The following is an 8,451-nucleotide window of genomic DNA, read 5'->3' as shown; positions in this document are numbered from 1 at the left end:
AGCCCATGATTACAATCGCCAGAAGCAGAGGGGCTCCTTCCCTGCGGCCTGGTACCCAAATAAGTCTGCCCTAGGGCCCCTGTATTCAACACCTGCCACGTGCTGGCCTTAGTTATGACTTATTCTCACTTACTCCTTACAACCTCTCTTAGACATAGGTGTCATAAGGGCAGGAAGATGCACAAGGCAGCTCCCTTGAGTGACTGAGATGATCTACTCAGCCTTACCGCGGCAGCCAACTTACCGCTCAGGGAAGTGGAGACTAAACCGGAAATATAGGCCATGGTCCTGCGATAAAAATACTCCCATTGCCGTATTACACAAACTAGTCCCAGGAGAGAAAATAGTTTTATTCAGTATGAGTATTCAAGCTTCCGAGCTTGTCTGTGACCAGTCAGGATCTAAATGGAATCCAAATGCATTTCTATCATGTGTTGGAGTAAACAGAGAGGAGCCTTTGACACATGGAGTGAAATCAACTTCATCCAGGCTGAAATCTGTAAAGACAGTCTCCAAAAGTGTTTCCCCTTTTGCTTTAGCTAAGTCATGAACTAACTGAGTACACGCCTTTGGGATAAACATTAGGTATCAAAGCGAATTTTCTCTAAGTGTTTTATTTATGAATTCATCCACTCAAGTGCTACTACTTCGTGTTGCAAAACTAGGTTACGTTTGCACTTCATAATTTTAAAACATAAGTCAGATCATGGCACTTTTCTGCTCAAAATCCTCTAATGCCTCACCACTTTCCTAAAGCCAAAATTCTCCCAAAGGCCTAGAGAGCCCTACACACGTTGGTTCCCCTTTGTTTCTCTAACCTCATCTGGTTTCTTCCTTTCTTTTTCTTTCCTTCTTCTTTCCTTCCTTCCTTTCCTTTCCTTTTTTTTTTTTTTTTTTAACCCATCAATTCTACAACTAAGACAAGATTGCTCCTTGCAGCTCCCCGAATTCCCCCATCTCTTTCTGTTTTCTCTATCAGGAGTCAGCAAATACAGCCTGTGGGGTGGACCAAATGCCCATTTTTGTGTTATCCCTATAGATGAGATAAGGAAAAATATTATAATAGACAGTCAGAAGGTAATAGTGATATTTACACAAGATTTTACATTAACTAGAGGGACATCTAATTTAGCCAGTGGTGAGGGAAGACACTGGAAATTTAGTGAGTGAAGTTTGAGTAAAGTTTTGAAAAAAGCAAGAAGGGGAACAGGAGTGGGACGTGTGTGCCAGGTGGAGGGGGACCAGCATGGAGGAGGGGCCAGAGACGTATGCTCTCCTGGTACCTGTAAGTTCTGCGGTGGGTCTGGGCCACCTATAATAGGTTCATAACATGCTAGAAGCAGATACAACCTAAAGGCCATCCAGTTCATCCCCTCCTTTTACAGATGAAAAATGGAGCCCCGGGGCCATGAAGTGATTTGCTACAGGGCTAAGTTTTCAAAAAATTAGAATGGAAACTGAGATGTCCTGACTCTCAGTGGCTTCAAGTACTCTTTTCCCTTCATCATGATGTTTTGGGCCTCTACTGGTGAATATCTAAAATCCTCTTTGCGGACTATTAAATCAAACACAAAATGAAACTACTATGGTATTATAAAAATACTGGGATTAAGTAGACTACCGTTCCGTTTCCATTTCTACTACTAACATACTGGATAACCTCGAACAAGTCACTTTCTTTCTCAGGGTCTGTTTCTTTATGTGTCAAAAGGCTGAATTAGATCATCTTGAGTATTCCCCCAGCTCTCATAGATCATTCTTTAAATATATGATCATTTCTAATAAAATGTATGATGTGGTCTTTGGTCTAATTGCACCTCGCTTTTCATTTCCTTAAGAAACAAAAAACAGGTCGAAAGACTTTCTGTTCATTTACAACTCAGTTAACTAGTTAATGTGTAACTGAAGTGTGCAGTAGGTTAGCATCAGGAGAAGGGGAATCAACGTGACCGAGAGGTCTTGGAGAAGGTGAAATCTGAACTGTCCTCTGTAGGAGGTGAGGACCTGGCCAGGAAGACAGAAGGGTGTTTCAGAAAGGACACCTGAGCACGGTGTAGGAGTCCAGGCTCCACAGGGGCCTTGAGGGAAGCAGGCTGCTGGGGCAGAGTCTGGATGGGGAGCGTGAGAGGCAGGGGGCGCCTGGATGGAGGACATGGCTGTCACACCAGCTACAGTGTGGACTTGATGCAGGAGCTCAGGGCAAGGCGTAGGAGATTGATTTGGCCAGCAGGGCAGATATCGCTCCAGGAGCCTGTTTCATTAAGTGCAGAATAGGTCTTGAGGGCTCAGACTTAGGAAAACATGTTCTTAGTTTTACATCCTTCTTCGGTTTCAATTAGGTGTTCTGTAATTATACAATAAATTCTCAGCACTGTGAACGATTACATCGTGAAACACTATAGACACACACAATGATCATGTTCAAGCCAATGGTATTTTCAAGCATTTGTAAAAGGCCTGAAGAATCTTAACAGTTCCCTGATTCCTGGGAGGTTAACAGGTGAGTGTTTTCCTCAATTGCTGTTCCCTCTTTTCCACTTTTGTATCTCAGTTTCTATATTTTGTCTTATGTTAATTGGATTTGATCTCATTACTCTGATGTGTTTAGGGTAAATTACCTCAAATTCTTTTTGGGAGAGGCTGGGGCCTAAATAAATTATTACTGAAGTTTATCTGGATGGATGCCCACTCTTAAATACCACATAATAAATAACGACAGAGTAATTTCATGCATACTGCACTTTTTAAAAGAGGGGTTGATTATAAACACAATCCCATGAATCTTATTTCAAGTTAACAATGCTGCATTTGTGTAGCATATCAGGCATTATAAATTTTTTAAAAAAAATTGTGGTGAAATATAGATGACATAAAACGTAACCATTTAAATGATGTTTCAGCGCACGGTTCAGTGGTATTAAATACACCCACAATGTTGTGTCACCATCACCAAAACTTCTCCATCACCCCAAACTGAAGCTCTGTGCTCATTAAACACTAACTCCTCATTCCTCCCTCTCCCCATCCCCTCATAACCTCTATTCTACTTGCTGTCTCTCTGAATTTGCCTGTTCTAGGTTCCTCATGTAAGTGGAATCATACAATATTCGTCCTTTTGTGTCTGACTTATTTCACTTAGCATAATGTTTTTAAGATTCATCTATATTGTAGCATGCATCAAAATTCATTCCTGTTGAAGGCTGAGTATCTGTCACTGTCTGTATGCACCACGTCTTGTTTAACCATTTATCTGTTGACAGACACTTGAGTTCGTTCCACCTTTGGGATCTTGTGAACGATGCTGCTATGATCGTTGGTGTGCACGTGTCTGCTTGAGTCCTTGTTTTCTATTATTTTGGGTATATACCCAGGAGTGGTATTGCTGGATCCCATGGTAATTCTATTTTTAACTTTTTAAGAAACTACCTACCATACTGTTTTCCATAGCAGCTGTACCGTTTCATAGTACCACCAACAATGTACCACGTTCTACTTTCTCCACATCCTCGTCAACACTTACTATTTTCCATTTTTTATAACAGCCAGCTTAATGGGTGTGAAATAAAGTTATTTTTTTGATATGTGCATCGTATTCCTTGATCCATTCAACACCAGACACAGAGCTCCTCCAGGGCAGATGTACTGTCTTATTCAACTGTGTCCCCATGTCTTCCAAGTAGGTAAATTCTCAAATATTTGTAGAATGGATGAATGTCAGATTTAAGGAACAGACAGACACCAATTCTGTGAGCAATAGTAGGTACTGTTATTCTCATTTCACAGAAGAAATTTGGACTCAGAGCATTAAGCGACTTGACTGGGATCAAACTGCTGTCTGGGCACTGCCAGCAAGAGCCCTAGTGTGGGCCTACTAGCTCTAAACCCGGTGATAGGAACTGGTGTGCCAAGGATGAATGTCAGTATTCTGACTCTGCAGCATAGCTCCCTAAATGACAGGGCCTGCACAGGAAGGACACAGGGAGTAAGCAGGTTGGAGCAAAAGGGCTGCTGGCTCAGCCCATATGAGTTTATGACTGGGATTCAAGGAATCAGGTTCAAATCTCGGAGCCACGATGCACAGGCGCACCTGCAATCCAAACATAAGACACAGTGGGAGAGATCGCTGGTACCCCAAGGAGATTCCTGGGACACTGCTGGTAGGAAAACCATTGTTACTCAGTTAATGGGAAAGGGGAGTCCTGGTACTCACTCCAATAGGAGTGTCCAGCAACTTGAGAATCTTCCATAAAGACAAGATATTGGGAAACAGTGAATAAGCTTCCACTTCATGCAAATGAAAAGAAGTCTATTGTACAATGGAAATTCCCAAAAAAGTGTGTGCTTAAAATAGTCAAAGATAAAAAAATGTTGAGAAGAGACACACTGCTTTCTCTGCCCTGTGCACCTTTATTGCAGACCTAGTTGCATCTTTATCTCTCCTGCCAATATCCTATTATTCTATTAATTCCTCCCCCCCAAGAGGTTTGTTTGTTCATTTATTGTGGTAGAAACATATGGCTCAGAAATATGCTCTCTCTTTCTAGGATTACTTAACTCTGTATCTGCAGGATCAAATAGGTGTTTAATACAGGTTTAGGACCTGAGATCATCAGACCAACCATACTGACTCAAAAAATATGTATTGTTTCAGATCAAATGATTTACCAACGATTTTAGAATTGGTTTTTTAGAAGAGCTGTTATACCAAAAATCTCAATATAGCAAAACTGTTTCTAACCCTTAACTAATGGTCTGCTTATTTCAAATGATACTCAATATGAATCCCAGGCAAGCATATAATAACTACCTTATGAATTGGTTTAAGTGGGATTTGAACCACATATTCTCCATAAAGCGGGCAATGAGCACCTAGGAATTATTAACTATAGAAAAGGAAATAGAGAATGACAGTTGTCCTTAAAATATCAGCACAACCAAACTTAAGAGCACAATTCCTAACACAAATGACTGCATTTGCGCTAGGCCTGTAATCCCCACAGTGATTTTCTGAATGTCTCCATGCGCTGACCTTTTCTTGTTTTCCGTGGTACCACCCAAATCATTTCAGGTCACGGGACCCAAACCATTTTGTTCAGTTTAGATAGCTGTGGCAAGGCTGGTACCAATTGTCTTTTAAAATAGAAATATTAATTGGACAGCATTCACTATCATCCCTACACAAATGTCAGTCAGTCCCTCAAGTTGGATATGTCTTCCTGAGTAGGAGAGAAGGGGGTGCAGTTAGAGGCGGCCCCTTGGAACTTGCACAGAACCCCGAATGGCCCTGGGATGTGCAGTGGTGGGAGGGGAGAGGAAATGCTGCGAGACCCAGTGTCCGGGAGTGGTATCGGGCCACTGTCACGGGCTGTCTGAGCATTTGCAACATGGAGGGAAACTGTGCCTGCCTCACTCCTGCCCCCAGCCCTCTCCCCTCCCCTCCTTCCCTGAGAGAGGCCCACCCTCTCCACAGCACAGCTCTACTGGGCCAAGGAGAGTCCCAGCAACCAGAGCCTGCCTCTCCAAGGCTGTCCCTGTTCTGTGGGCCCTGCTGAGGTTTCCATGGACACGTAGAGATGCCCTTATGTGTTGATGTGGAAGGAAATGGTCAGTGTAGGAGGCCCCAGCCCCTTGCAGATGAGACGAGAAAGGAAGAAAATGGGTTCTGAGAATGGCCTGCAGCGAGTGCCTCCGTACGGTCAGTTCCCTTCATCTTCCACTTCTGGGTGTGTCTACTATGGCTTCTTCCAACTGCCAAGGTCCTGGAATTGAAGGAGGATGCCAAACGTGCCAAACCACAGGAGCAGAAGCAAGGGCTGTTCGAGACGGGTGAGAGTGGCTCCAGTGTCAGCTTTGGGGCCTGTTGGCATCACAGGAGAAGTACACAGGGACCATTGTACTGTGACAAGGCTTCTTGGAACGAAAGTTTGAACATTCGGTGACTGTGGGAAGCATTCAGCAAAAATTGAATTCAACCAGCAGTAATACATATCCACTCTGTGCAGAGCTTGTGTGTGGGGGTTTCTTCAGGGACACTGGAGACGAGCAGGATGTGGGCTCCACCCTCAAAAGGTCTGAAGGGAACACAGATCCACAGACAGCTTACACAGTGACAGAATGCCACCAACTGTTATTGACACGTACAACCCTGGGCTGGGTCCCCTGGTGAGAAGAGGAGGATTCTGGCCCTTGGGACATTCAAGCCCCATCCGGTCACCGTTCCACAACGTGTTTGGATATTTCATTTTAGACATGTTAAGCTTCAGACTGAAGTGACACATTTAAATGAAGACATTCAAGAGTGGAGCTCAGAATCTAGACTAGCAGTATAAATCAGGATTAAAGGCAATGAGTGAGACCACTGAGGAGCAAGTGTGGGGAGGAAAGAACACCCAGAGGGATGTGGGTGGGTGGGAGGGGAAGGCGGGCAGTAAAGGAGGAGGAGGCATCGAGGAGATGCTGCCTTATTTTATCAGGCGATGCTGGATTAACAGAAACGCGTTTCCAGAGCCGTGAAGCACAGCAGGTCCTCCTATAGCAATGACGATGGGATGCAGCAGGAAGACCGCAGTGAGACAGCGGAGCTTTCTGTTATCCGTGGAGGGCGTGAGGGTAACAGCCGTCCACACAGCCCACAAGGATGGCCTGATGCCATGCTCAGCACTTCAAACACGTTATTGTGATTGCGCTTAGTCCTCACTGCACCCTTCCTGGCAGAAGGTACCGTGGGGTGTAGAGAGGTTGGGTCACTTGTCCAGACCCGGTGGTCAGCAGGCAGCTAGGTCAGGATTCCACCTCATCCCTCTCACAGCCCAGCCTTACACCACACCAGTTTTAGAGCACACAGGCTGTGCTGTGTCTGCATTCATAGGGCAGGGCCTGTATAGGGTCTATGAGGAAATGTCCTAGCTCACCGAATTCAGAAAGAGCCCGTTAACTGGACAAGTGAAGCCTGGCACCATGGCGAAATACTTCAGTTGCTAGATAGTAAGCCGGTCAGGTATCAAAGCTGGTTTCGTGATTACTCATGTGTTCTCTTCCTTTCAGGTTTTGGTCATCTCCTTCCACAGTTAATAAAACTCACCCTCTTCACTGAATTTTTCCCATAAGGCTGCTTCTCCCGATTCTTCCTCTGCCTTATCTCTCCTTCCTCATTCTGATGTGCACATCACAACTCCTCTCATTTCCAAGCCCATCATCTTGAAGCTACAATATTCCTTTTCTGATTGTCTTTTGTAGAAAAGCTGCTCTGCTCTGAAAATCAAATTTCTAACTTTCTTTCTTTAAAGCAGCTACTGTCTTGTCCGCTAGCTTCATTTTGGTCACATTACCATCATCACTGTTCTCTGTGTTTATTTCCAAACGATTTCAAAATCTTTGCATACTTTTCCCCAATAAAAGTAATAGTACTTTGTCCTGACCCGCGTTATTGTGGTTTTTCCTCTTTCCCCTTTTTTTCTTTCAGGGGCCTCCTTGGGAAGTCAGGCTGCTGTAGGAAATCCTCCCAGATGGGCGAAGGGGCCTCACAAACCACTGCCCTCTTCTCTGTGTGGAGTGTGCATGTGTAGGCACCAGGGCAGACATTTTGGGGTAGGGGTATAGTTCTAGGTGTATGGTTTTGTTTTTCGTTTTTTGGTTTTTTTTGAGTGCAAGGCTGACATGGGGACCTGGGTGGGCATTGTTCAGCTTGGACTTGAAAAGAATACAAACTTGTGCAAACATTTGCATATATACACAGTATCTAATATAATGCCTACTTCGGCTCAGGATTTATAACTGGAGTGGGTAAAGGAACATATGTATTTGTTCTCCACCAACAACAAATCAGCTTATTTGTGGGTTAGTGCCAATGGCTTTTTAGCAAATTACCAACTATAAATTATTACTTTCTGCGATTTGATGGGCAAATAGCATTTTCTACAGAGGCATTTGGTACTGGGACCAAATACTATGCCATGCCCTGTATGGAGTCTACAGAAAGAATGGAAGGATTGAAATATATGATTCAATCATAGAAAAAAATAAAAGAAAAAAAGAAGGCAAACATAGATTTAAAAACTGTTTTTATTTTGCTTTCTAATAACTGAAGGACGAAGGACAGATTTTTCCAGGAGGAGGGGGAGAGAAAGAGAGAGAGAGATTGAGAGAGAGAGAGAGAGAGAGAGAGAGAGAGAGAGAGAGAGAGAGAGAGAGAGAAGGGGTGTCAGCAAATAAGTTTAGATGACTTTCACCTTAACAGATAATGTGCTGATTGCTGTATTTTATCCTTTTCTCGCCTCTTCTCTCCCTGTTCTCTCTGTCTCTATCTCTACCATTATGCCTGATAGCAGTGTTTACCACTTCCCCAGGTGTGCCAATTCTCTTTCTGGGGGAAACTTTGTATGTACACAATGGAGGGTAGTTCTACCCCTTATCTAGTGAGCAGTGCTAGTTAGCAAAGTGAGATGAAGGGTT

This window comes from Rhinolophus sinicus, chromosome 17 (genome assembly GCF_057876585.1).
Source record: "Rhinolophus sinicus isolate RSI-liver-muscle chromosome 17, RSI-T2T, whole genome shotgun sequence".
In the NCBI taxonomy this organism is placed as follows: domain Eukaryota; kingdom Metazoa; phylum Chordata; class Mammalia; order Chiroptera; family Rhinolophidae; genus Rhinolophus; species Rhinolophus sinicus.
The sequence above is the reverse complement of the archived record's forward strand: the minus strand, read 5'-3'. Positions refer to the sequence as shown.